The sequence below is a fragment of the Panthera onca genome, chromosome E3 (assembly GCF_046562875.1).
Source record: "Panthera onca isolate mPanOnc1 chromosome E3, mPanOnc1 haplotype 2, whole genome shotgun sequence".
NCBI classification, from domain to species: domain Eukaryota; kingdom Metazoa; phylum Chordata; class Mammalia; order Carnivora; family Felidae; genus Panthera; species Panthera onca.
Window position 1 is genome coordinate 29960655 of NC_138354.1, and position 26136 is coordinate 29986790.

General features: G+C 54.4%; 1 long non-coding RNA gene across 1 annotated transcript; it reads right to left on the bottom strand.

The window, feature by feature from the left end:
• Nucleotides 1-5459: 5459 nt before the first annotated feature.
• LOC132689106 (uncharacterized) lies at nucleotides 5460-22000 on the bottom strand. Its single transcript, XR_009614866.3, has 2 exons — nucleotides 21707-22000; nucleotides 5460-7496 (listed from the first exon to the last, which is right to left on the bottom strand). It is a non-coding gene; the product is annotated as an uncharacterized LOC132689106 (long non-coding RNA).
• Between the last annotated feature and the right edge of the window lie 4136 nt (nucleotides 22001-26136).

Sequence of the window (26136 nt, forward strand, 5' to 3'; positions counted from 1 at the left end):
GGAACCAGCCAGCTATCTTGTCTCAAACGCTGGGGCTCGTGTTTTGTTTATATTTTGTTTTGGTTTTTCTTCCCCCCTGAACTGGTTCCGATGTGAGCTGGTGCTGATGTGTTCAGATGTGAACAGGGCCAACAGGGCCAAGAAAGAACAGGTCCAATAATTAAAGAAAACGCTCCCTCCCTCCCGGATCCTGGCTGCCACAGCTCCTTCCAGGAGCCTCTTGGCCAACCTTTTCCTGGGATCATCTTCTGTCATGTGACATCACGGATGCCAGCCTGTCTGAAATGGGAACTGGAGGTCGGGGTGGCTGTAAGTGGTTTCTGTGATTTCAGACGGAGGCCCAGGCGAGGTGATGGCGGCATTGGTTGGGACATTCGATGACTGTTCAGTAACTGCCTTCACCACCAAGACAGAGGCTGTAAGACAGAAGTGAACATCTCCTAACAGTCCCTGCTTCTGTGGCCTGACAGTCCAGCCGGGGGCGGGGGAGACTAGGTATTCCTAATGACTTAATCACGCAACCAGCCGTGTGATTACAACCGGGCTGATTCTGTGCAAGGACGGGTGGGTGCTAGGAAAGGGGCGTGTGGGTCGGGGCCCCTGCAATTAGAAGGGCCCTGACTATCTTGGTCCTGCTTCAAGTAGGGTAGCGGTCACGTGGGTTCTGGAGGGAGGCTGGACGGCCCAGCTGGGCCAGGCAAACCCAGCGCAGGGGGCCTCTGGGCCGGCAGAGTTTAAGAGTTTGTCCTAAAGCAACGGGAAAAATGAGAAACCATTTAGGTTTATAAACTGGGACGTGGGGTAATTAGATTTATAGCTGAGGTACAACACTCTGTTGGAAGAGAAGAGATCAGAGTCGGCAAGGAGGGGAGCGGGGTCATGATGTGTAGGTGGTACCCCCCCGGGGACCGCGAGCAGGACCCCATGATTCCATGGGGGCCTTGTGGATGGTTGTCCTCAGCCAGCTCCGTCCCAGGGCCCCGGGTCCTCGAAAACACCCCTTTAGGTGCCTTGCTCTGCGATATAGCGTGACCGACTCATCCTGATTGCCTATGACCTGCTTGGTGTCAGCCTCTAAAGATCCCGTTCCCCAGGAACCCCAGGATTGTTGGTCCCCCTCCTCTGGGACGGGATTAAGTGGGTCAGAAGAGCCAGCTTTGCTCACCACGTGGGGGCTTCCTTGCATCTTCTCCCCAAGCAACCTAAACTACAGGCTTAGCAAGCTGACTTGCTGTGTGGTCTGGAACAAGTTACTTGGCGTCTCTGGGCCACTATTTCCTCATTTGCAAAACGGAGTTTGACCTGGGGAGAGCCTGTCGGTTTCCTTGAAGCCCTGATTTCCTAACTCGGCTGCTGCATTTTCAAAGCTCGATCACAGCAGAGGACCGAGCAGAGGGGACAGGGCCGTATACCCACGGTGCAGCCTTAAGCAAGGTGGCTCGCCTCTCTTTCCCTAGTCGCTTCTTGCATAAAATGAGAATAATAGTACTTATCTCATGGAAATGCGAGCACTAAGTTAAATAAAATTATTCTGTGTCTGGCATAGTTGGATCCTCTGGTTAACCAAAAATAAGCTGGAGACTTAGGATTTTCCTAAGTAGTGACTTATTTACCGCACTTCTACTCTTTTTAAGACTGCCTTTTACCTCTGTCTGGTTCCATGAGGTGGAGCCAGGGTCCTTTTTGCCACTGTCTCCCCATAATAAAGGTTTGTTGAGCTAGTCGAAGTCACATTCCGCCCATTTTACGAGTGAGAAGACTGAGGCTCAGGGAGCCTGCCATTAAATGATGAAGGCAGAATTTAAGTCTGGATCTGATTCAGGGTCCTGTTCTTTTTTTAAAATGGTTGTTTATTTTTGAGAGGGCACAGCGGGGGAGGGGCGAGAGAGGGGGACAGAGGATCTGAAGCGGGCTCTAGGCTGACAGCAGCGAGCCCGACGTGAGGCTCGAACTCATAAACTGCGAGATCACGGCCTGAGCCGAAGTCGGAAGCTCAGCCAGCTGAGTGTGCCCCCAGGACGCCCCCGGGTCCTGTTCTGTCTGTGAACTGGCCTCTGCTCCCTGGGGGGGGGGGGGGGGGGGCGGGGAAGGAGGGACAAAAGTGATAGGGCAGGGGTGCGAGCAGGCAGATGTGGGGAGGGCGCCCCCTGTGAAGATGAGTGAGTGGCAATTCTCCGAAGGGAGCAGCTCCAGTGGCATGGCATGACAGGAGCAGCCTGACCTGATCCTCATGTGGACAGGAGCATACGGGAGGCTGTTTGCTCCCATCGCTGGTTGCTGTGGAAATGGATGTGCGTGTGTGTGTGTGTGTGTGTGCATGTGTGTGTACGTGCTGAGATGGACCTCAAGTATGTGAACCAGGCTTGCCCCAGCGCTGCCAGCAGTGGGTGGGCAGACCAAGCCAATACCCTTGAGAGGAGGGAGGGAAAAAGGGGGCGCTCTCTTTTTTATCATGAAAATCTTGGTACACAGGCGTGGGGTATACGGTACAGTAACCCCCAGCTACCCACCACCCACCTCCAGCAATCCCACCTCTTGGCTGATCTCATTCTGTCTCTCCTCCCTTCCCTTCCGCCCTCATCCCAGATACTTTGAAGCACATTCCAGACATCAACCATTTCTTTTGCAAATATTTTAGTATATGACTCAAAAAAAAAAAAGGGATTTTTTTAACCACCGTCACCCCTACGAAAACAAACAGTAATGCTTTCATATCGGCAAATATCCGGTGTTCGGATTCCTCTGGTTGTCTCATGAATGTTTTTGTCACAGTTGGTTTAAATCAGGACCCATATAAGGTCCATACGCTGTGGATATGTCTCTTAGGTCTCTCTTAATCTGTAGGTACTCTCTTCCTCCCTTTTTCTTCTCTGGCAATTTATCTGTTGAAACAACTGGGTTGGTTGTCCTGTGGCGCCACTTACGGAATGAGTTTTGCTCATTGCGTCCCCGTATTATTATTATATGCGTTCTTCTCCCCGCTATCTTTCTTTCTCTCCCTCCCTCCCTTCCTTTCTCTTCTCTTCTCTTCTCTTCTCTTCTCTTCTCTTCTCTCCTCTCCTCTCCTCTCCTCTCCTCTCCTCTTTCTTTTCTTTTCTTTTCTTTTCTTTTCTTTTCTTTTCTTTTCTTTTCTTTTCCTTTTCTCTTTTCTTTTGTTTTCTTTTCTTTTTTCTTTTCTTCCTCTCTCTCTTCTTTCCCTCCCTCCCTTCCTTAGCAAGCTCCTGGAGTCACGACACGAGCCACAATCAAGAGTCGGACGCTTAACCAGCTGAGCCACTCCGGCCTCCCTCCCAGCTGTATTTCTGATAAATCCCTCGTTAGAGCTAGAAGCTCACTTAGATTCATGTTCCGTTTGGCGTGTGTGTTTGTATGACTACTCTTCAGTGGCTGTTTAGTATTTCCCTTTGAAGGCACATAACGTCTGGCTGCCCCTCTTCGTGGTGTTAGCAGTCATTGGTGATGACGGTCCGGGTCGACTGGACCTTATAAGATGGTGGCATACCAGTTCTGTCCTTTTGTCTTCGCCTATTAGCTGGAACACTTCCATAAAGAGAAACTTGCCCTTATCTACCGTCTGGTTACTGCCAGGTAGATATCGTTCGTACCAGAAACGACAAGTGCTTGCTTCTTTCCCTTCACTTGACAGTTTTCAAAATAATGAGTTAGTTCCTCAGTTTCCTCCAACGATGACAAAGGAGTTGCTGTTTTTCTAGGTATCTTTGTGAACCCATAGATTTCGATGCAAATGGCATGTTTTAACCCGTTGGAGTTACTATTCCTATTGATATCAAATGGTCCCATCTGTGGCCAGTGGGAGCCTCTTCACACTGTCCCCTGCATCCTTTCTGATGCGACCCCAGAAGTCTCTGACAGCTCCACACGATCTGGGTGACAGGATGTTTCCAGGCTCATTGTGCACATTTCCTGCCTCACACCTGCAGTCGGCCATATTTCCACAGAGCCCTGATCTCCGGTGAGAAGTGGTGTTTAGAGACCATAATGTGGGTGCCAGGAGTGCTGATAGCTACTGAACTGGTCGTTATTTAAAAAAAATTTTTTTTAATGTTTATTTTGAGAGAGAAAGGGAGAGAGGGAGGGAGGGAGGGAGGGAGGGAGGGAGAAAGCACACAAGTTGGGGAGGGGCAGAGAGAGAGGCAGAGGCAGAGAAGCCCAAGCCCAGTGCAGGGCTCGAACCCACAAAACCACGAGATTGTGACCTGAGCTGAAACCAAGGGTCAGACGCTTAACTGACTAAGCCCCCCAGGCGCCCCCATACCGACACTTCCAATTCAAATCTGGGGCTACGGGAGTTTTACTCTGTCTCTCTGATCTTACATTCACCACTCCTTTCTTTCATGACAGTGTGACAGAGCCTGCTTCTAAAAGCAGAGATCTCTGTTGTGTCTCCCCTTGAGCAGGACGCTGAAATCTTTCCCCTCAGACATGAACCCGAGCTCTCTTTGAGGAGGGTGTTTAGAGGTGGTTCGGGGGAGCCCACGTCCAAGTCCACCAGGGGCCACGTTCTCACGGGAGATGAACCAGCTCCGTCCACCATCCCTTTGTGGATCCCCTCACCTAGCTGCTTTCAGTCCCGCCTGCACACTTGAATCGCTTGGAGACTTACAAAATCCCCTCCCGGTCACATTTAAGTCAGAATACCTGGGGCTGGAAACCTCTGATCCATAAACCAGTCCAAGTAATTAAAAAAAATAATATATTTTTTTATTTTTTAGAAAGAGAGCAGGGGAGGGGCAGAGAGAGAGAGAGAGAGAGGAAGAATCCCAAGTAGGATCCACACTCAGCTGGGAGCCCGACACGGGGCTCGATCTCACGACCCTGGAATCATGACCCGAGCCAAAATCAAGAGTCAGGCGCTCAAACACCTAGCCACCCCTAGTGCAGGTAATCTTAACGTGCAGCCAAGATTCAAATCACTGCTTTAGCTCACCCTCCTTGGCCAAAGGAAGAGAAGGAGGAAGTCAGGGGCAATGATGGAATAGTGTTGCCTTCGAAGATCATTAGCTTGGGTCCGAACCGTGGCACTCCCAGCTTCTGCCCTTGGAATCTTGGGAAGAACACCCACCACTAGAGCTTTCTGCAGTACTCAGAATGGTCTCTATCGATGCTGTCCAATGTGGCAGCCGCGAGCCACATTGAACTAATTGCTGATGCAACCCAGGCTGGGAATGTGTGCATTTTTAAACTTAAAAAAAAAAAAAAGTTTATTTATTTTGAGAGAGCGCGCGTGCGCACGCAAGCGAGCAGGGGAGGGGTAGAGAGAAGGAGGGAGAATCTCAAGCAGGCTCCACACTGTCAGCGCAGAGCCCGACACGGGGCTCAATTTCACAAAACATGAGATCATGACCTCAGCCGAAATCAGGAGTCAGACGCTTAATCGACTAAGCCACCCAGGCGCCCCTAGAGATCACGTATATTAAGCTCACGGTGCACACAAGGCATTCAGTAAAATGCCCGTTTATTTTCCTTGTTAACATCGGCCTGTCGCTCTTTAAAAAAACAAAACGAAACAAACTTGCCGTGAAAGTGAGCGCTCACCAGCACCCCGCCACCGAGACGAAAAGTTCTAAGCGGTTCCACAGGACCTCCTGGAAAATATTCCTTAATTGTAGAAGTTCAATTGCAGCAGGACGTTATCAGTTGCAAGGGCTGTATTTCATTACAGATCTAGCCGCAGCTCAATAAATTAAGCAATCACTCAAAATAACATGTTGCTTTAATCCCCTCTTGGAACAATTTCAAGTTGTTTGGTTTCATATTAGCACAGCGCTTGAAAGGAGACTCACGTTGGCCTCGTTTCTTGTTCCTCAATTCATCAGCCCTTCTCCGGATAGGTCTTTGTGCGACTAGCAGGAGGGAGCTGAGCCAGAACTGCTTTTTTATCAAAACCCGGAGCGTTTCCATCCTCTGGCCTTTATGTGTGCCACGGCTCATTCGCTAAAATTACTGGCGGGCTTATCTGCAGCGAACACAGAAAGAGACACCTCTCAGCAGCCAGTTCTGGACGTGAAAAGCAAACTTGCAGGGGCTTTTCTGTTCCCATCTTCTCCCAAGTGGTTGGTTTATAATCTCACAGCAGAATTTCATTTCTCCTAGAAACTTGGCACCGGAGGTGTCAGCCAGGGAACATATTTGTTTGTGTAAATTAAAAGAAGAATATGTTTTGACCATATTTAAGTTCTAACTGCACTAAAGAAATAAATACTGAGCTGCACAACGCTTCTCCCTGCACGGTTCTGGCTCCCCTCCCCAGACTCTGCCTTTGTTTATAAAACCCAAGCTGATGAGAACTCTGAACAGGTTATCATCCCGGAAAGCTCAGGGGCCACGTCCACTTCACCGGGGCCACGTGGGAAGCCCACGTACCTCACTTGGGACTTGCTTCCCCTAACGGACTGTGCCCTTGATGGGGCGGGTGAGGGTACGGAAACAGGCACCCCGCGCATGCGCTGTGGATGGGCACCGGACAGCGGCTGTCGGAATTAGAAATGCACATATGCTCTGGACTGAGAAATCCCGCTTCTAGGAATGTATCCTAGGAGTGTACTTAGACCCGTGCCAAAGAGAGTGTATGTTATAATGGCAAAATCCTGCCGTTAAGTGAAATGCTGGCCGGTAGGGGACAGGTTACGTATGGTGCAATGCTAGAAGTCATTAGAAAGAATGGGGTGGGTCTGGGCTGTCACGTCTTCAAGATACATTGGAACGCCCCCGGCTCTCTCGACGTTATGAGCAAAAAAAAAAAAAAAAAAAAAAAAAAAAAAAAAAAAAAAAAAAAAGTGCACTTGAACATGCCTTGAAAATGTATGGAGATTATGCAAACTGCATACAGTGGCTACTTTTTAGAAAGGGAAATTAAAGGGAAATGGCCAAGGGGGTCCTTCATTTCCCACGTTTTTCTCTTCTGTACTATTTTGCTTGCCATGAGCATGGTATTATTTTTACAATTTGGGGCAATGACATAACATAGTGTATTTAAAACGGTGTCCAGGGGCGCCTGGGTGGCTCAGTTAAGCGTCAGACTTCCGCTCAGGTCATGATCTCGCAGTTTGTGAGTTCGAGCCCCACGTCTGGCTCTGCGCGGACAGCTCAGCGCGTGGAGCCTGCTTCGAAATCTGCATCTCCCTCTCTCGCTGCCCCTCCGCTGCTTACCCTCTTTCTCTCTCTCAAAAATAAACAAACATTAAACAACTGAATAAGATGAAGTCCACACTCAGGAACAATATAAAAGGGTAATACTCTTTCCTTACATTTCTGGCAGGCCAATGGAGTAGTGGTGGGGATCCTTGCTTCTCCGGCTTCTTAATGCAAATAATCTGTGGTGGGCTGCATGGTGGGTCCCAGAGAGATACCGGATACGTCTACCCTCCCAGTCACCGGAACCTATGAACATTACCTTGTGTGGCAAAAGAGGTGTTTAAGTCAAGGATCTGGAGATGAGTTTATGCTGGATTATCCAGATGACTACTATGTGCCTCCTTAAAGAAAGAAGCGGAGACAGACACAGAGTTAGAAAGCCTGAAGACGGAGGCAGAGATTGGAATGATGGGGCCATCGGCCGAGGACGATGGGAGCCACCAGAAGCTGGGAGAGGCAAGGTACAGATTTTCCCCTGAAGCTCTGGGGCGGGGGGGGGGGCAGGGATGTGACCCTGCCAGACTTTGGACTCCTAGCCTCCAGGACTGTGAAACACTCCATTTCTATCATTTTAAGCCTCTTGGTTTGTGGTCATTTGTTACGGCAGCCCTAGGGAACTAACACCACGCCTGCTTTTCTAACGCCTCTAAAATGCATGAAGGAAGCACAGAGGTATTTTAAGAAACAAGTTTGGGGGCGCCTGGGTGGCTCAGTAGGTTAACTGTCTGACTCTTGATTTCGGCTCTGGTCATGCTTTCAGGGTTCATGGGTTCGAGCCCTGCGTCGGGCTCTGCGCTGGCCGTGTAGAGCCTGCTTGGGATTCTCTCTCTCTCTGCCTCCCCTGTTCATGTTCTCTCTTTCTCTCTCTCTCTCTCTCTCTCTCTCTCTCTCAAAATACATAAATAAACTTTAAAGAAAGAAAGAAAGAAAGAAAGAAAGAAAGAAAGAAAGAAAGACAGACTGGCTGGCCTGTGTGTTTGGGGGGAACACAAAAGATTCGTTCATTCACAGCACGGGTATTTCTTGAGCATGTCCTTGGTGACAGGCCCAGGTCTAGGTGCTGAGGGGACAGCGAAGAACAGAGATGCCTGACCTCCTGGAGCCGGTACACATCCCTGAGGTGGGAGGGATAGTATGTAAGATAAATGGAACATAGAGAAAGACCCGTGGTGGTGGAGGGGGCCAAGGAGAACAAGAAAACATGGAAGGAAGACAAGTGTCCAGAAGGGGGCTGGGGCATGGGGAGGTGACACTGGAGTAGAGCCCTGAAGGCGATGTGGGCAGGAGCTGTGTGTCCACCTGAAGGGAGAGTATCCGGCAGAGGAAAGAAGCACAGAACTTGACCCCGCCTGTGACCCAGTGGTTGGACCACAACGAATAGGAATGAACTGCCCTTTCTCCCCTCAAGTTTCCTTCCCCACCTCCCTTTCTCCCACGCTTGCTGCCTGCCTACTGTGTGCCCGCAGCTGGGGGCCCAAAGATGTCCAGGGCCCCCAGGCTCAAGAGGTGGGGGGAGGGGACAGCCCTAAACAGATCACCACAAACAACATGGCAGGCATCGGAGCTTGGCCAGGATAAGCTGCCTGCCCGGCCCATAGCGGAGAGCAGGGCAGGGTGGGGAGGAGAAGTGGGTGTGTGTTGGAGGCGAGGTTGGGGAGACCGAGGCGAGCAGGAAAAGGGTGTGACTTCAAGTGCAAGGACGTAGCTCTGATCCAGTGGGAAACTAACAGTGCGTTGCGGCGGTGCCTCGAGACGTGCCTGGGGGTTGTCGTATTCTCAAGTACAGCAGGCACACCTGGGGGGGTGGGGGGGGGGAATGAGTTCCGAGGATAACCCACCCCTGTCGGTTTCACACAATCCACCAAGGGAACAGTCCCCACGTCCTGAGTGGGGATGCTCTGGGCCGCACAAACACCGGAACTGATCTGAGGTACAATCGGAGATTCCCTACTCTGGCAGCTGCGATGGAAAAAGGGCAACGCTGAGCTGCTCCCGGATCCGGGACCCGTCAGGCTCTGGGGTCAGAAATTAGCGCCGGCCTCTTTCCGTCCTCCCCACCCCACCCCCTCGCTCATGTCTCCCTCTTGCAGCTTATTAACTTCAGTCTCTGCGATCGCGGGTATCTCTGGACGCCAGAGAGTGGGGATGAGGCAACTTTCCCTCCAGGTCCAGGGAGGACGAGCCTTGTCTGGCCTTGCTTGGGTCCCATGACCCCACGCGGACCGCTTGTGGTCAGGCACAGAAGTGGGCCGCCGTGATTGGCCACATTTGGTCACGTGCCCATGTTTGGCCCAATTACTACAGTTGAAGGATGGGTGACGGCCACCTTCGGCCATATTTGCACATGGCGTCCGGTCTGTTGGCAGAAGGCGGGAAGAAGGTGCTTGCAAAAAACAAAAAATAAAAAACAAACAAGCAAAAACCCCCAAGAAACACAAGCCCCACAAATAACAACAACAAAACCCCCCCCCCCCAGAGGCACCCAACCCCTCCGGAGACATCTGCTGGCTGTGCTGCTTCTACCTTGACTCTGCCGAGAATTGCCTCAATCCTGGGTCAGACGCTTTGAGATCCACTCCTCTGTCCCCCAGCCCCAAAACTGCCTGCGGGGTTTACTCAGACCTGTCATAGTTCTTTTTGGCTACTGCCATTATGTTACTCTGATCAAATTAAAAAAAAAAAAATTTTTTTTTCACCTTTGGTTTGCGATGGCCTCTCCTGCCCCTATAGGAGCCGCCCGTGCGTTGAGCGGGGCATTGCTTGACCCACAGGTGAAGGTGTAGGTGGAGAACGGAGTGCGTGGGTGAACGTTCACTTACTGCACATGCCGCCGGAGGAGGTGCAAGGTCCTTACCTGTTCTTTCCTCAAGGAGTCCCTCTCTCGTCCCCTGGCCCCCCTTCCCAGCCGTGTCGTATACCCTCCGTGACAGGGCCCTGGTGGCATGAGGGCCTCGCTGGGCATCATCCAAACACACACTTGGGGGCTTCGAATCTCTCGCGGTCTTGAGTAAAGCTGATACGTTCCTGGGTTGAGATGCGAGCGCTGGAAATCCGGTTCATTTGGTCGGTGGAGCTCTTTGGAGCTGAGAGGGTTTGGGGTGCCATGATTAGTTGCCGGTGTCTGCCATGGCCACCTACCTCGAAAGGGCATCCCGGGTCCTGCCGCTGCGCTGGACTGTTTGCTAACCAGGGGGCCTCTGTTCTTCAGCCTGAAGCCCCGGGACCCGCTGTGAGATCAGGGGACACTCAGGGTCCAGGACAAAATGGCGTGGCTTAAATAAAACAACTGCAGGCTCTTAGGGAGGAAGGCTTAAGGCCAATGGCTAATTCTTTTTTTTTAAGTACTTATAACCCACAAGTCAACTGGGGTCATCTTATTTTTGGAGATTCCAATGGAATAGGCTTGAACTCTGTCCCACGTGCCACTGTCTCCCACATGGGAGACCCAACTTTCCTTGGAAACGTCCCAAGCCTTGGAGGTGAGGGGTGCTTAGGTCTCTCCTAGGCACCAAGGCTCTGATGAACTCGTTCTGCCTGGGCACCCTTTCGCTGGCCTCCTGGGGACGTGACACGGACGGTTGCACAAGGCCTATGTTTGCTTTAATGCGCCGATGTTGTCATCTTGAACTTCTTAATACTTTGTGAACCAAGGGCTCCACATTTTCCCTGTGCCAACGATGTAGCCAGTCCTGCTTTTCTCAGGAGCTGCTTCCTTTCCACCCCACGTCGACCCACTGGGGACCGTGCCCCAGTCCGCCCATTCTCCCCACTTCCGTCCACCCAAGGATGTGGGTGTAGGAGGCTCTGTTGGTCTGGGACAAAAGACAAGCGCCGACCTCTCAGCCAAGGGAGCAACCTCAAGTCCGCGCTTGAATTGGCTTTGGAACTCTTCAGAGAGTCACGGGGCGGGGGGGTGGGGGGCAGGACGGGAGGCAGATGAATCAGAACTGGTGAAGGTTGGTACTGGGTGGCCCTGGATGGTGGGCCCGGGGTACTCCTTACAGCATTTTCCTTCCTTCGAGTATATACTCCTTAAAAGGCTAACCACGCATCTTCCACATAACCCGGAAAATGCCACCTGTAGGTATAACGCGGAAGAGAAGTGACCGTGACAGGGCCCACCCACGCACGTGTGGAAAGCTGCGTTATCCCTAACAGCCAAAACGTATGAACGATCCAGATGCCCGTCAGCTGGCAGGTGGGTGAATAAAACGTGGATAGCACTGGGCCACAAAAAGGAATGAAGTGCTGCCGCGTGGACGGACCTTGAGAGCGCGATGCTAAACGAAAGAAGCCAGTCGCAAAGCGTCACGCCGCGTGTGATTGATAGGAAATGTCCAGAACAGGCGCATCGACAGAGAAGAAAGTACATGAGTGATTGCTCAGGATGCTGGGGGTGGGGTGGCGGGGGGGGGGGGGGGGTCTTGGCAGATGCTAAATTTTTGGGTGATAAGAAGGAACTCTCTCTCTCCTGCACCCTCTCCCTGTGCACGCGCAAGTGGCCGTCTTCCTTTCAGTCACCTTCTCGTGCCTTAAGATGTTTTTCATTCTATTTCCCAGTCGTACAGACTTCAGAAAACGATCTTCTCTGAGAAGTTCCTTCCACAGCCACAGTGCCCCGCTGAGGTGTCTTTCTAAAACTCTAACACTTTCCTCTTCAAAAGTTCCTCAGTCACAGCTATTAAAATCACAATTTTAAAAGCCACCCCCCCCCCCCCCGGTGTTCTGTTATGGCAGTCACTAATAATTCCTAGCAGTTGTAAATTCCAAGAGCTTTGTGATTCCCTCAAGAAACGAGAGGCCGACTCAGTCTCTCCAGAGCCAGGGGTCTCTGACCGAAAACGTAACTCTTAGCAGCCGCACAGGTAGGGAGAGAGGGTGGGAAAGAAATGTTGCCAGGGCCGAACCCGAAGGCAGGTTTCGAGTCTGAAACAGAGACGGGCCGATCGCAGCCTGTGGACCAAATTCAGCTCATGTCTGTTTTTGTAAATAAAGTTTTATTGGAACACCCAGGCATGTCTGTTCTGTATCGTCCATGTCTGGTTTTTTTGTCCTAATGGCTGAGTGGAGTAGCTGGGACACAGACCACGAGGGCTGCAAAGCTGAAAATATTTAGTGTCTGGCCCTTTAGAAACAAAGTTTGTGGGTCCCGGGATGAGAGAGCCAGGCTTGAACCCCAGCTCATCACCTGCTGGGTGTGTGACCTTGGACAGGTCAGTTCCTCTAAGCATTTCCTCATCGGCAAGCTGCGGACAGTTGTGCCTCCTTTTCATGTTGCTTGGGCAACTAAAATGACTTCATATGTGTAAAGTGCCTCGTATATATAAAGCCCATATACATGGGTGGTTATGTTATTTAGAAAAGGAAGCTGCTAACTCCTCCTTTACGGGGTTATCTGAAGCAATGGAGATAATGCCTGTGAAAACAGTTGGCGAAAACATATGTTTATCATTGTCATAAATATCTTAAAGGCTTTTGAGATGTGCCTGGGTGGCTCCGTCGGTTAAGCGTCGGACTTGGGCTCAGGTCTTGATCTCACGGTTGGTGAGTTTGAGCCCGGCGTCGGGCTCTGTGCTGACAGCTCGGAGCGCAGAGCCTGCTTCGGATTCTGTGTCTCCCTCTCTGACCCTCCCCTGATCGCTTGCTCGCTCTCTCTCTCAAAAATAAATAAATATTAAAAAAAAAAAAATTTTTAAAAAGGCTTTTGAGATGATTCCTTGCTTCTTAGTAATATTTATAATTTAAGCTTTGAGGGTATAAAAGACCTGTAATAACAGAGGAAAAAGGACCTTTAATCCACACATCCAAACCCTCTCATTTAACAATCTAGGAAACAGTGCCCCCTGGTCCCCAGCTGGGACTTGAACCTGCCCAGAACTAGAACCCGAGTATTTTTTTCAACTGAACTCTGCGTCTTCCCCAGTAACAGATGCTCAGGAACCCAGGCCCCCCACGTCTCTAAATATTTGTGCCGTGGCTGAGCTCCCCGCCAGAAGCTGTTGAAGGTGCTCTGCTACAGAGCGTTGGCACACGGGTTTGGAACGGGGAGGGGAGCAACCAGAAGCACATCCGCACCCCCTTCAGGGGCCGTCAGGGCTGGCCCCGCACCACCCACGACCTGCTTTCCTGGAAGGTGTCATTTAAATAGGTTTGGATCAGGGGCACCTGGGTGGCTCAGGCGGTCAATTTTCTGACTTCGGTTCGGGTCATAATCTTGCTTTTGTGTCCCAGGACACATTACTGACACACACATTACTGACACACACACATCGGAGTACACACGCGTGTATGCACGCCCCTTCTCTCAGATGCTGACGCCACGCACACAGTGCGAAACGTCCCCCCCCCCGCCCATATGGGATAATTTCTTTGCTTACTCTCCCACCTGTGCCTCCCAACTCAGCTGGGAGCCCCATGGGGACAGGGGCTGTCGGGCTCCCGGCTGTGCCTCTGGGACCCAGCACAGTGCTTAGCACACAGTAGGCCCTCAACAGACACGTGCCCAGCGACAGGAGGCAGGAAGCCGGTGTCCAGCCGGGGCGCTCTGATCCAGAATGAGCAGCTGCAGTTCTCAGAACCTCGAGACTGAGTGGCTCAAGAACTTGTTTGGGGGAGGTCCCTAGCTAAAGGCACTCCTGGCTTTTCTCACCTGGGGGTCTCCCCCCTGAGCAGGAGAGAGGCACAGAAGGGGTGCCTGCGGGCCCAGCCCCCATCCTGGCAGCCTGCAGGGCAGGGGCGTGGGCTGTGCTCTGGCAGCTGGGCCGGCAGCTGGCCGCCAGGCTCTCGGTGCCTGCCCCAGCTGGCCAGCTGGGCCCCGATGCCACCCCCCACCCCATGACACAGCAGAAAGTGAAACCAGAGTCCGCCCCTGCCTGCTGGGGCCGAGCGCCCGCTGTTTCCCTGTAAAGCCACCAGTCCGGGGTGTGTGGGTGGGGGGGGGGGGGGAGGCAGGGAGCTGGCGCCCAGGCCTGGCATGGGGTGGCCTGTCGAAGGAGTGTCCCTCCAGGCTGAAGGCACTGCTGTGGCCCCTGCCTGTCTCATGGGGCTATTGGTGAACCATGGTAGCTGCCCCATGGAGCCCTGTGAACTCCTCGATCTGGGACAGAGGGTTCATTATTGTCCCCATGTCGCCGAGAAACTGAGGCCGACAGGTTGCCTGGTGAGGTCATGGGTCGTCACGACCCCCAGATGAGAGACACATCAGAACTCTGCGTGGGTGTAGGGGCGGAGGTCTCTGTGTTGGCGAGCAGGGAAGGGGTCGGGCACCCCCGAGAAGGGAAGACATGTGACATCCAGGCTGTCACAGGCGGACCCCTCCCCAGATTTGAATTGGGAACCCACCCCGCTCCACCTTGACTTCTGCCCCAGGCTCAGTCAACCGTGTACCACAAAGGGCCCTTCTCCCCGTGCCCCAAATTGCAAACCAACTGCTTAGTGTAAATAGAAATGAGCTGTACAAAGAAATACCTATGAGAGAAACGTACATCCTTAGCCGGGTGCCGCTTAAAATTATTGAGTAGATCTGTGCATCAGACTCGGGAGATCGCTATTCCGAGGGGTGGGTTTCACGTGGGAGGAAATGGCAGCGCAGAGAGGTTGAGTCATTTGCCTGGGGGAGGGGGGCACAGCAGGGGTCACAAAGTGCAGGCAGGCTGATTCCAGAAACCTGTGCTCACTGTTGGGCTGTGGTCTCTCCTCCATGTCTGGGTCGTCTCAGCATATAAGGCGTGTGTTCAGTAAATATTAGTACTAACACCTTCCATGGTTAATGCCTCAACTCCCCCATTTTCAAAGCACCTTCGGGACTTGTACTGCACTTGAGCGCATAGCACTGGGTACAACCAAGAACCCCTTGAGGCCAGATCCTGGGGTGTTGCCCTCCCTTGGCAGATGGGGAAACCGAGGCAGAGAGTGGGAAAGTGACGTGTCTTGGGGAGCTGGGGAGAAAGCCAGGACCGGCCAGGGCCCCGTGCCAAGGTGAAGATCCCAGAGGCCCAGGGCCAGGCTGAACGTGAAATTTTCGCCTCATTCGCCTGGTCAAACAGGTAATGCCTGTTTCTTTTCCACTTTCCCCACCTCCCCGCCAGGAACCCCCAGAGCAAAGGCCAAGGCCCACAGTCCCCACGGCTGCCCTGTTTCCCGGGTCTGACTTCCAGCCCTCTGCCCGTGGAGACAAAAAGCATGTTTAGCAACCAATGTCTGTGCGTGGCGCCTTTTTCTCGCTCGTGGCAGTGACCAGTTCTGAGCGCTGTGAGTGGAGAAGGAGGTGTCTGGGGAGAATTGGGGGGGGGGCGTCTTTCTCTCTTCCTTTGGGTGCTGGAGGAACTCAGAGCTGCCGTCTTCCCAGCCGGCCCAGGGGCCCCGAGGAATACTGCAAGAGCAATAAGGATTTTTAGGGGCATTATGATAGTGGAATAGAAACACATCTGCCCCCAAAAGTCCCTCATTTTCCCTGCGGTAACGAACCAGCTGGGCAGGAAGTGGTGGCTCCCGGAGCACCAAGAGCCAAAACTAAAAAGGAAGAAACGTACAAAGTTAGAGCAAATTTTAAACAAGCCAAAGCTTTCACGGTATGCGGCGGCTCCACCCAGGCTCCCCCAAAGGCTGACGATTATTGGCTGGTAATTGGCTAAATGTGTCTGTGTGCGGCGGCTTCGAGACCGACGCGCCTCCTCTGTGCCCGGAAAACCAAGATCTGGAATCCCAGCGCGGGTCATGAGGCTCGTCCCCTGACACCAGGTGACTCCCACGACTCGCCCGTGACGTCTCTCCAAGACCCCGAATGGTTGATTACTCCCCACTCTCGTTACTGATCTAAGGAAACCACGGATCTGTCAATACCTCCTCGTGGGGACTGTGGGAAAGGTGGTCAACTTGGGAACCTGCAAGGAAACATGCGGGAAGGGAGCAGCTGTTTCCAACCAACTGCAGGTTGAAGGCTTGGGGAGGGGAGCCTGCTGGTCATCACTGATGGGGCACAAGGTGGGGAGAATGCCTGCTAAGATCCGGGATGCCACCTCTCAGGTCTGGCCGCTAGTGAGTGAGGACTGGGAAGTCCAGGGCAGTGGCTCCCCTGGGGCCTGTGGCCTTCAAGGTCTCTGCAGGTGGGCCACCCAACCCGACCCCCCCCTGCCAGCCAGCACTCCTGGCTGAAAGGGTTAACCCTGAAAGGGTTAAGCTCTCCACAGTGGCTGACACCCAAGGAGGAGAAGGCTGCTCTCGCAGGCTGGCATATCACACTGGGCCATCTAGACAAGAGAGGGGCTGAAAACAGCCTCTGGGAGCTCTGTCAATGGAGGCCACCTTATCACCATCAGAACGAAAACGGGACGCAAAGCCTTCCTGACACAGAACCAGCTCCCTGGGCGCTCGCTGTCTCCTTGGCACCTGCCGTGTGGCCCCGGAGCCCTGGCGGGGACCCTGGGCATCTGTGCTGGTGAGCACCCAGCCGTCTGGGCCAGGCCTGCAAGGGCGCGATTCTACACTCGCCATGTGACAGCTGGCAACCCGGCCGGATCTCTTCTTTCAAGCAGCACCTAAAATATTCTCTGGGTGAACCCGAGGCTAAATATGGCCTGGCCTACAAGTGCCTGGTCTGGACCTTTTAATGCCATCCCAAGAGACAATCAGGAGCCCACGAGGCCTTCTGGTGGCCTGGAGTCCGGTTGCTGGGGCCAAATGGGAGTCCCGTGGGACTGGTGACTCAGGGCTGGGCGCACCTTGCCTGAGCGGGCTTCCTTTCGGCGCGTTCTCCCTGGGGATGCCCACCCAGTTCTCTCTGGGCTGCTGGCCCCGCGCCGTGCCCCCCGGGCCCATCCCAAGTGGAGAGTGGAGAAGACTTCCTGCTGGCCTGCAGAAGCACAGCTCTGCCCCTGAACCTTCTAGACTCACGTCCGCTCTCTCCGCTCTCGCCCAGGCGGATTTGCCCCAAGCCCATAGGGCGGCCTCCTCTGTTTCCCTTTGAGCATCTGGGAGGCCGGGCTTAGCGAAGTGAGGTACTGCCCTCAGCACGGACCACGTGGCAACGGCTGGTGAGCCCTGAGAGTCTCTGGGGAGTCCCTCAGGAGCCACACACCCCTCTTGTAGCCAAGAAATGCTGCCAGCTGGGTCCTGGGAGCAGAGACCCCCGGACACCTGTCTTGGGGCTCGTGTGGGCTCCAGCGGTGCCTCTAGGGCCACGTTCAGGCCTGAGCTGGCAGCGGTCCACGCTGTCTTGGGCAGAGATGCCAACAGGCCTGAGCACTGATCTCACGCACGATTCCAACAAGAAAGCCTAGTTTTCCACACGCCTCTGAGAACACCGCGCTGCCCGGCTGGCTGAAGACTGAAGGTAGACGCCGACTCCCTTCCCTGCGGAGGCCAGATCCCAGAGAAAAGGCTCAGTTTGCCCCCCCCCCCGCCCCCCTCTTCCCGTGGCTTTTTTCCCCGTGGCTTTCTTGTGACAGCGACGTACACGTTTTGTAGGTCTGTCTCCCTTTTGTGGAGTGGCGTGGCCATTCAGGGACACAAACTGGCCTTGTGGTTCCTTAAATGCAGATGTGTTATAAAAGGAAGATGATGTAAAATCAGAAACCTGAGGGTTCTGTAAACACTGACGTGCCCCCTATAACTGAAGATGCGATGTAAGGCTGCTCTGAAGAGAGCCCCAGGGGGTGCTCAGGGTGACGGGAGGGCCCCCAAACTTCAGTCCTTCCAAACTCTCCACCACATCCACCCTTTTGCTTGTAAAAGCCCGCGCGGCTACGGGGCCCGAAGAGTCTCTGGTTGTTTAGCTCACGTTTGCGTCGTGTTTCAGGGTTTCTTTGCACCCCGTTCCATGCACAAGCCGCAAAGAAGCCTTTTACTTCATCCTGATGCCGGGCAAGAGAGAAAATTCCGGCTTACGTGAATTCTGATCAACACCATTTTCTTTTGTTGGCGTAGGCACCTCGGGGCTGGCAAACGAGTCTAAGGACCTGAGTTTGCCTCAACTTTCATCAGGCTCATTTTTATCCTCATGCCCCTAAGAGCTGTATTTATTCTCCTATCCCAATGAAAAGAGGGTGCACCGATCCGCTTCTAGAAAGCCATACCTTTAGCTGGCAAGATTCTTCTTTCTGTTCTTAATATAAAGAGTGTGTGTGTGTGTGCGTGTGTGTGCGCGCGCGTGCACGCGTGTGTTTTTGGGGAGCGGTACTGGGGTACTGGGAAGGGAGAAATAGAGGGAGTGGTCCCTCACAGGGACTGGTTGGCATCACAAACACGTTTCATTCTTAAGGAAATATTCGTCACACTACCCCCTCTAAATACCTCACCCCTAGCTAGCTATACATTTCCACCCCCTTCGAAAACTTTTTGTCCCTAGGCGATGGGCTCTGCTTGTATATTGCGAAGAACTAATTTCAAAGTTGCTATTTTTTTTCCCTTCTAAACCCACACTTCTTGGTGGGGTGGGGGTGGGGGGGATAGCAGCCGCTTCATGAAATTTCACACAGAGGGGCCAAAGGAGAAAAGCCAAAATGCATTCAGCATATTCAGTGGTTACACGTTCCTTTTTTTTTTTTTTTTCTTATTGCTGCAAGGAGGGCAGGGAGAGGGGAGGGTGGTGGGAATATGAAAAGAAGCTGTGATTCTCTGCCGAATCACTGAGGACCTCTCACTGCAAAGTCCTGATTTATAATCTCTCCACCATACTACTTTGCCTGTTTCCAGACTCGGTGGGGGGGGGGGGGGCAGAGTTCGCTAAATGTATTCAGCGTTACAGGCTCGGTTTCAGAGGGCTTCGTGGAAGCAAGGGCTGTGCCCTCTCTCGCAAGTGCTCGCCTGACAGCCGACCAGCTCCACACGCAGTTCGCAAGTCCGCCTGGTTCCCCGCACTTCGCAATCCAGCAGTGTTAACATACGGCTTCCCCGCCCAGTTCAATGGCTCAGTATCTTGGGGCCACGTTCCCGATTCCGGCCTCGTTAATTCACGTAAAACACCCTATTTGTGGGAGTATCATTAAAGGCTAATTTGGCGAGAGATCCTTATTTAGCAAAGCAAATAGGATCTGACAGCTCTCTGGTGCGGCCAGGGCGGTGACAATTCAGCAAAGCACAAACACAATTTATGTCACAACGTGACAACTGCCCATCATTGAGCCGCGCTGCAATTCTGGGCTCCTGGATTTTGTGCTGTTTCATCGTGTCCCATAACAAAGAGAAAGAGCCCGGGGAGTAAAGGACAGTTTTTGCCAAGGCCCCCAGCAGCGCAAATGTCACCTGTGTGTACATGTGTCGTGTCTATTAAACACAGGATCCTCTAGCAAGAACCTTGTGTTCCAAAGTTGTTCAGGAACAGCTCACTTGGCTAATCTGTGCGTGGACACCTGATTGAAATCCAGGTTTGCAAGTAAATAAACTTAAGGTATGTGGGTGTCTGTATAGGTCACGGCTGGAGGGCAGGGCTGTGCGTGTAAATTAATACGACGTAATAAGGTCAGCGTTCTGGGAAGGGTATGGGTGCCCCCACCTGCCCCCGCCTTGCAGAGCTCCTGGGAACCCAGTGTCCTGAGTTTCTTATAAAATGGCTTAGAGCGAGGGGGCAAAGAAATCCTGTGACTGCCGGTGGGAGCAAGCAGAAGGTTGCTCCTTTGACAAATTTGAAGACAAATCTAATGTAATTACCATTCCCAGTGTGATTCTGGGGTGTCAAACAAACACTTTGACATGACGGGAATGCCACTCAGTCCCTTCAAATCCTACGACATCTCACTAAACCACAGGGGGGGAAAAACAACAACAACTGTACAATTCCCTTATCTCTCTGGCCTCCCAAGGCAAGAGGCCCTTAAAAACATAGCAGGTTCAACAAACTGAGAACACACACACGCACACACAGAATATTCAACCCACCCCCACCGTACAGCCTTTCACTTTTACCAAAAGTAGCAAACCTCCCCCCTTTTCTCCAATCAGCTTTTAGACGTGCAGCTTGGAGGTGTTAGCTCTTGGCTGGCTCTCTCCACGGGCTGCTGGGCCCGAATCCCTCGATGTTTAGAATGACCCCAAAAGCGGGACTTTGTGGGCCAGTTGGATAAAACATAAACTCATCTCGCCCTCAAAACCCCGATTCTGGGACCACAGCCTCCGAAACGGTTCCAAAGAAATGTGTTCCCCTCCACAGCTCACAGCACTGGGGCAGGCTGCCTCTGAGGCAGGATTTTGGAGAATCCTGGATAATTAAAGGAATCCTGGGTTTTCCTGCAGGGATGACAGTTGATCTCATGGAAAAGCCAGCACCGTGGTGGGAGGGATGGGGGAGGGTATCTGCCTGCCCCTTGGGGGTATCTTCTCCTTCTTCTGCTTCCCAGCCCCACTGTAAGGCCTGAAAGCTTCCCAGGAAAGACGCTGGGCGCCCAAAATGTCCCTCAGCGAAGCACAAGTGCCCCTGGTGCCGCATACGGTCCCCACCCCACCCCCCCATATCCAGCTAAAGTTTAGTTATTTATGCTCCTAATTGTCCTTCATTAAAGTCAAATTTGCTGCTTGCCCGGATCGGGGGAAATGATTTCCACCTTAATAGCTCAATTAGCCTCCGGGTTCTGACAAGGCCACCCCCCCACCTTTTCTCCCCACTTGCACCCCCCTCCTTTTTCACAACTTCTCCTAAAAATAAATTATAAATATGGATGTGTCCTCAGAGGATCTGAGCGGCACATTCCAACGCTCCCCACGGTGGGGATTGGAAGCGAGAGAAAGCAGAAAGGCCACTCCCCCCCATCCCCAAATCAAAATGCCTTTTTTCCCCCCTAACTTTTGCCAGAGCAACACGGTGTGGTCTCGGGCCCTGGCACCCGGATCTGCACCCCGGAACCTAGTTTTCCCCTAACCCTCCCCCCCCCCCCCCCCTTGCGCCTGCCCATCAGAAGCTAAGCCAACGTGCTATGGCCGCCTGCTCCTCGGAAGGAAGGGGGGAGCCGCCAACTTTACTTCGGGGAGGTGGTAACTCTCTGGGGACTGTCCTTCCTGCTTCTCCGTTGGTCCCCAGGGCCCGGCCCGAGCCCGCGCGGCCCGGGGCGCACGTGGAGTGGCAGGGCGCGGCGGGCGCGGACCGGCGGGCGGGCGGCCTGCTCTCCGCGCGGCATTGATATCGGGGTCACGCAGCGAGTCAGTTTCCCGCACGGGCTTTCCGGGGTGGGGGCGGGGTGGCCGCCTCTGCAAACGCCCATTAATTTCCCAGCCCCGGCATCAGGGGAGCGGGGGGCTGCCTCGCCCCATCCCACCTTCTCTCCTAACACGCCCCTCTCGGGAGCCGGGGAGGGGGCTGGGGGAGGTGGCCCAGCCCCACCGCCTCGGGGGGCGGCAGCGGCGGCGGATCGCAGCCCAGACGAGCGTCTAGCGCCGGGTCCCCGGAGAGCCCGGCGCTGCCCCCGCCACCACCTCCCGGCTCGCGTCCCCCCTCCGCACCCCCCCCCCCAACCGCCAGGCGGCCGCCCCGCACCCCTCCGGCCCGGGAGCCTGGGCACCCACCTGCCGCGGCCCCTGCCCTGGCGCGGGGGAGGGTGCCGTGCAGGCAAGAGGGTAGACTCACCGCCGCTACCTCCTCCGGGGGCGCAGGGGGCCCCCCGGGGCTGCGCCTTCCTGGGCTCCCGAGAGGCGTGCGCGGGGCGGGGGGCGCCCGCGGGCCCTGCAGCCTCCGCCTCGATTGGAGCCCAGCCTCAAATCCTTCACCGCGGGGGGTGGGGGGGGGAGACTTCCAGAAAAAGATCCCACCCCTCCCCAGACAAGATCCAAGTGATGGGCGGGGGGCGTAGAAAATCCTTTTCTGCCGAGAGCACGGAGCCGACGGGGCTGCACCCGGCCTCCACGGTCCGCTGCCGCCACAAAGCCGCGCCCCCGCCCCCCCCCCCCCCGGCCCGGCCCCCCCTCCCCCGCTCCACCCCCCCCCCCCCCACGCCCTATGGCCGGCCCGGGGCGGGGGCTGGGCCGGCCCGGGGTTGGCGGCGCTGGGGAGGCGGCGGCGGCCCAGGCGGGGCGGCTCCTCCCCGGCCCGGGAGAGAGGGCGAGAGCCTGGAAGCGGCGCGCGCCCGCCTGCCCGGGTGGGGGCTGGGGCGGGGGCCGGGGTGGTGGTTGGGGGGTGCCTTCCTAGAAACCCTCGCCAAATATAGTCAGCGGATAGGGACATTCCTAGAAATGCGGCGGCGACGTCAACCTCGACCTGTGGGGGCAGAGCCTGGGGTTCTCCAAACTGGGGGGGGGGGGGGGCTCGGGGGAGGGGGAGATCCCCACTTCCAACACCCCGTGGGCCGGAGGAGGGAGCCTGGGCTGGGCCTCCCTCCTGGGGGCGGGCAGGCGTCCTCCACATGCGCTCCAGGGATCCCTCAGCTGGGGTGCAGGGTGCCTGAATGGGGACACATCTACTTGAGATTCAGACTCGCCCCCAGATCTGCTAGCCTCTTTTGGGAACACTCAGTGACAGCGCCAGCAGGAGCTTTTAGCCGGTCCTCCCAATTTTCTTCATCCCCCACCCCCACCCCCCATGCCCAAACTGCACAAGTAGGAGCAGCGTCCAGACTGGTTCCCAGCCCTGGTGGCCACCTCTTGGTGGCCCCGAACCTGCTTGGGGATGACCGGAGTCCCTTGGAAGCCCCAGGTTTGAAACTGGACAGACAAGCTCTGTTCCCAAGAACTCCCCAAATACCAACCCACTTTCCGGCCAAAAAATAAAGTTGTGTTTTCCGCCCTCCCTGTTCCAATGCACTCTGTTGCTGTTTTCACAGCCGCTGGCCACCGGATCTGGGAGATGTTCTGGAAATTGGAGGTGGGGCATTGAGGGTCCCCTCTCCACCCGGCAAAGATCTGGCCCCTGGGGTGACACCCCACTCCATAAGCTACATAAGGTTCCAGCCGTAAGGGGGACCCTCCCCTACAGCTCAGCCCCTCCTGAAATCTTCCCCACCTGCAGCCCTTGTCCAGGAACCCCCTGATCATCATGCAAGTGTCCCCTCTCGCCCAGACAGGATCCAAATAACTGAGACATGACTTGTCCCCTTCCACTGCCCAGCCTCTTTTCGAGTAACTGTGACGGGATCGAGAGCCTCCCAGGATCATAAAAAATGTATTTGCTGTCCTCTGTTGGCCGACGTGTGTCACACTCAGAAAATATATCACCCAACCCAGTGGGCCCTCCTCATGCCATCAAGGGGGTCCCAGGGACCCCAGCCAGAGGGAGTGAGCCAGGCAGAATCCTCTATTCCTTGTCTCCCGGGTGCACCCCTATCTCCTGCCCCCACTTTGCAGGGAGGAAGGGAGGAGGGGGTCCTCATTTGCAGCCACTGCACAGGACTTTGACTCACTGGTTTGTGACTCAAGTCCCTTCTCCCTCACTGGGCTCTAATTCCAGAAGCCTGGAGGACAGTGCTCAAGAAGAGGCCAGGAAGGCTGTGTGTGTGTGTGTGTGTGTGTGTGTGTGTGTGTTGGCGTAGGGGTTCTCTGGGTTTACTCTGGGCTGAGGGACCCCTAGGGGATAGTATTTCTCATAGCAACTTGGAGGGGAATGTGACAGAAGAGGATAGGTCAAATGCCTCTTAAGGCAAAGGGCTGATCACTGATAATCATCAGTCCCCATTTCCTCCTGAGGCCCTACTGTGTGCCAAGCATGTGACATATACTAACTTACTGAGCTCTTCCCATTTTCCAGAGGAAAACACTGAGGCTTTGAGGTCAGTTGTTCCTTGATCTAAAGCTTGCTTGCCCTCTTTGTGCTAGGCCCAGAGCTGACACTGGAGCCCCTGTGGCCAACAGGTTGGGTCCCTGTCCCCAAGGAAGGCATCGTCTCCGGGAGAGACCTGCCTGAGTCAGCAGCCAGTTACCATGCTGACCCCTGTGGTCCCGGGCACGAGCTCTGGAGCCCAGCTGCCTTGGGTCAGGACACCATGAGAGACCAAAGCTGGGCTGGGGGTGTCCACTGGGACCCCCCACCCCGGTCCCACTGGCGTGTGGTCTCCATGACTGGATACTGCCACGGGGTAGGACACGGGAGAGGCTGGACTCTCCCTGCTGGTGCTTCTCATCAGCTAGGTGACTCTGCCTGGGCCTCAGCTTCCTCATCTGCAAAGTGGGAGTTATTATTATTTTTTAAAGTTTATTTACTTAGAGAGAGAGAGAAAACACAAGCTGGGGAGGGGCAGAGAGAGACTCCCACGCGGGCTCCACATTGCCAGCACGGAGCCTGACAAGGGGCTCGAGCTCACGAACTGTGAGATCATGACTTGAGCGGAAATCCAGAGTCAGATGCTTAACTGACTGAGCCGCCCAGGTGCCCCTGTCAAGGGGGAGTTATAGAACGTGTCTTCTAGGACTTTCACAGGGATTCAGTGAGACAAGTACCCTGGTAGGGGTAGTTGGCTTTTTTTTTTTTTTTTCATTTCTTCTTCTAAGTTTCTTCTTTTTATTTATTTTGTGTTTAAAAGTTGCAGGGTGAAGTACCACTAACAGAAAATCCGTCACAAAAACCTCCTAACAAGTGGAAAACATAATAATCAGAAATGCCGCAAAAGTTGGCCCCGTTCACGTATTTTCAGACTTTTACTGAGTATTTCCTCCGCTGCAAATTGGTTCTGTGACATTTATACAAGCATTTCCGGATGGCGCTGCGCGCCCCAGTTCATCACGGTCTCTCACCCAAAGCTGAGAGTCCCCGGCTTCTGAAGGCGATACCTGCGAGCTCGGGAGACGGTCCATCTGAGGCGCTGCGGACGTTGCTCTGTTCCTTCACCTAAAGATCTTTCCAGGGAGGCGGTGTTCTTGCGTTTCCCCCTTCTCTTTGCTCTCACCTCCCCACAGCGTCAGAACGAGGTTTTGGAAATCCAAAACAGATTTCCTCTGTTTTTGCGCTCATTCTTAGGGGCAGGGAACCCGCTTGCCAAGTTCATAGGTAGCTCCACACTGAGAATGGGGTTTCGCCCAGGATTTTAGCAACATTTGACCAAAGAAGGGCCTCTGAGTGAGTCTGCGAGATGGTTGGTTGTGCGTGGGATTATTACCTGGAGGAGGCGATGTTGGAGGAAAGAGGAAAGAGCTGGGGGCGGGGTGGGGGGGGGTGGGCGTGGAGTCTGGGCAGCAGGTATGGCCTGTGCGAAGGCCAGACCGCTGGGGAGTGGAAATAGCTTCCTGGTGCCACAGTGGCACAGGCTCAGGGGCCTGGAGGGGCTGACCCCCACCCACGTCTGTGCACGGGGCCACAGGAGTCTGGAAGCTCACTCATCACCCCCGGTCCAGGCCCTCGGAGCTGGGTGCAGAAAGAAAATGCACGCTGTGTTGGGACCAGCAGGGCCTGGGGGCAAGACCCCCCCCCCGAAGGCAACCAGGGCCCTGCCTTTACCTTGGACTTTAAAAGCCCCCTAAAAGATGTCCCCCAATCCCTTTGAGGCCTGCTCTTGCCTGTTCTGGCTCAGCTGCCTGGGACTCACGCTGGTGGCCAAGCTGAAATGCAGTTCAGCTCTGGAAGAGCCGCCAGACTCCGGAAAACACCCCACTCTCCAGCCGGAAGCCCCAGGGGCCCGCTCCGGCCCTTCTCCCAGGAAGGAGCCCCACCCGCACCCGGGTTTCTGGCCCGGATCAGATGCCAAGGCCCAGGCCGGAAGTGCAAGGTGGCCACACCAGGCAGTGGGAGCCTCAGGGAAAAGGCCTGGATTCCTGCTACCCTGCCCTGTCTAGCCCCCACGGTAGGTGGGGTGAAATCAAGTTTTGTTAGAGAATGAATTAAAGAAAGAATGAAAAGTACTGGAAAGGAAGCAGCCGGGCTGGGACCATAGTGATGTCCCATCTGTGAAAATGTTGAGGCTCCCAAGAGGGGGAGAACAACAGGCCCTGTGTAGACCGAAAGATAAGCTGCCATTTGGTGAGACCGAGGGGTCTGCGGTTCCTGGTCTGCTGGCGACAAGCCCCTCGCCTGCTAGAGGCATCATGACACTGGTGTGTGAGAAAGGCCGGTTAAGAAAGCCTTTGCAGGGTGCCCGG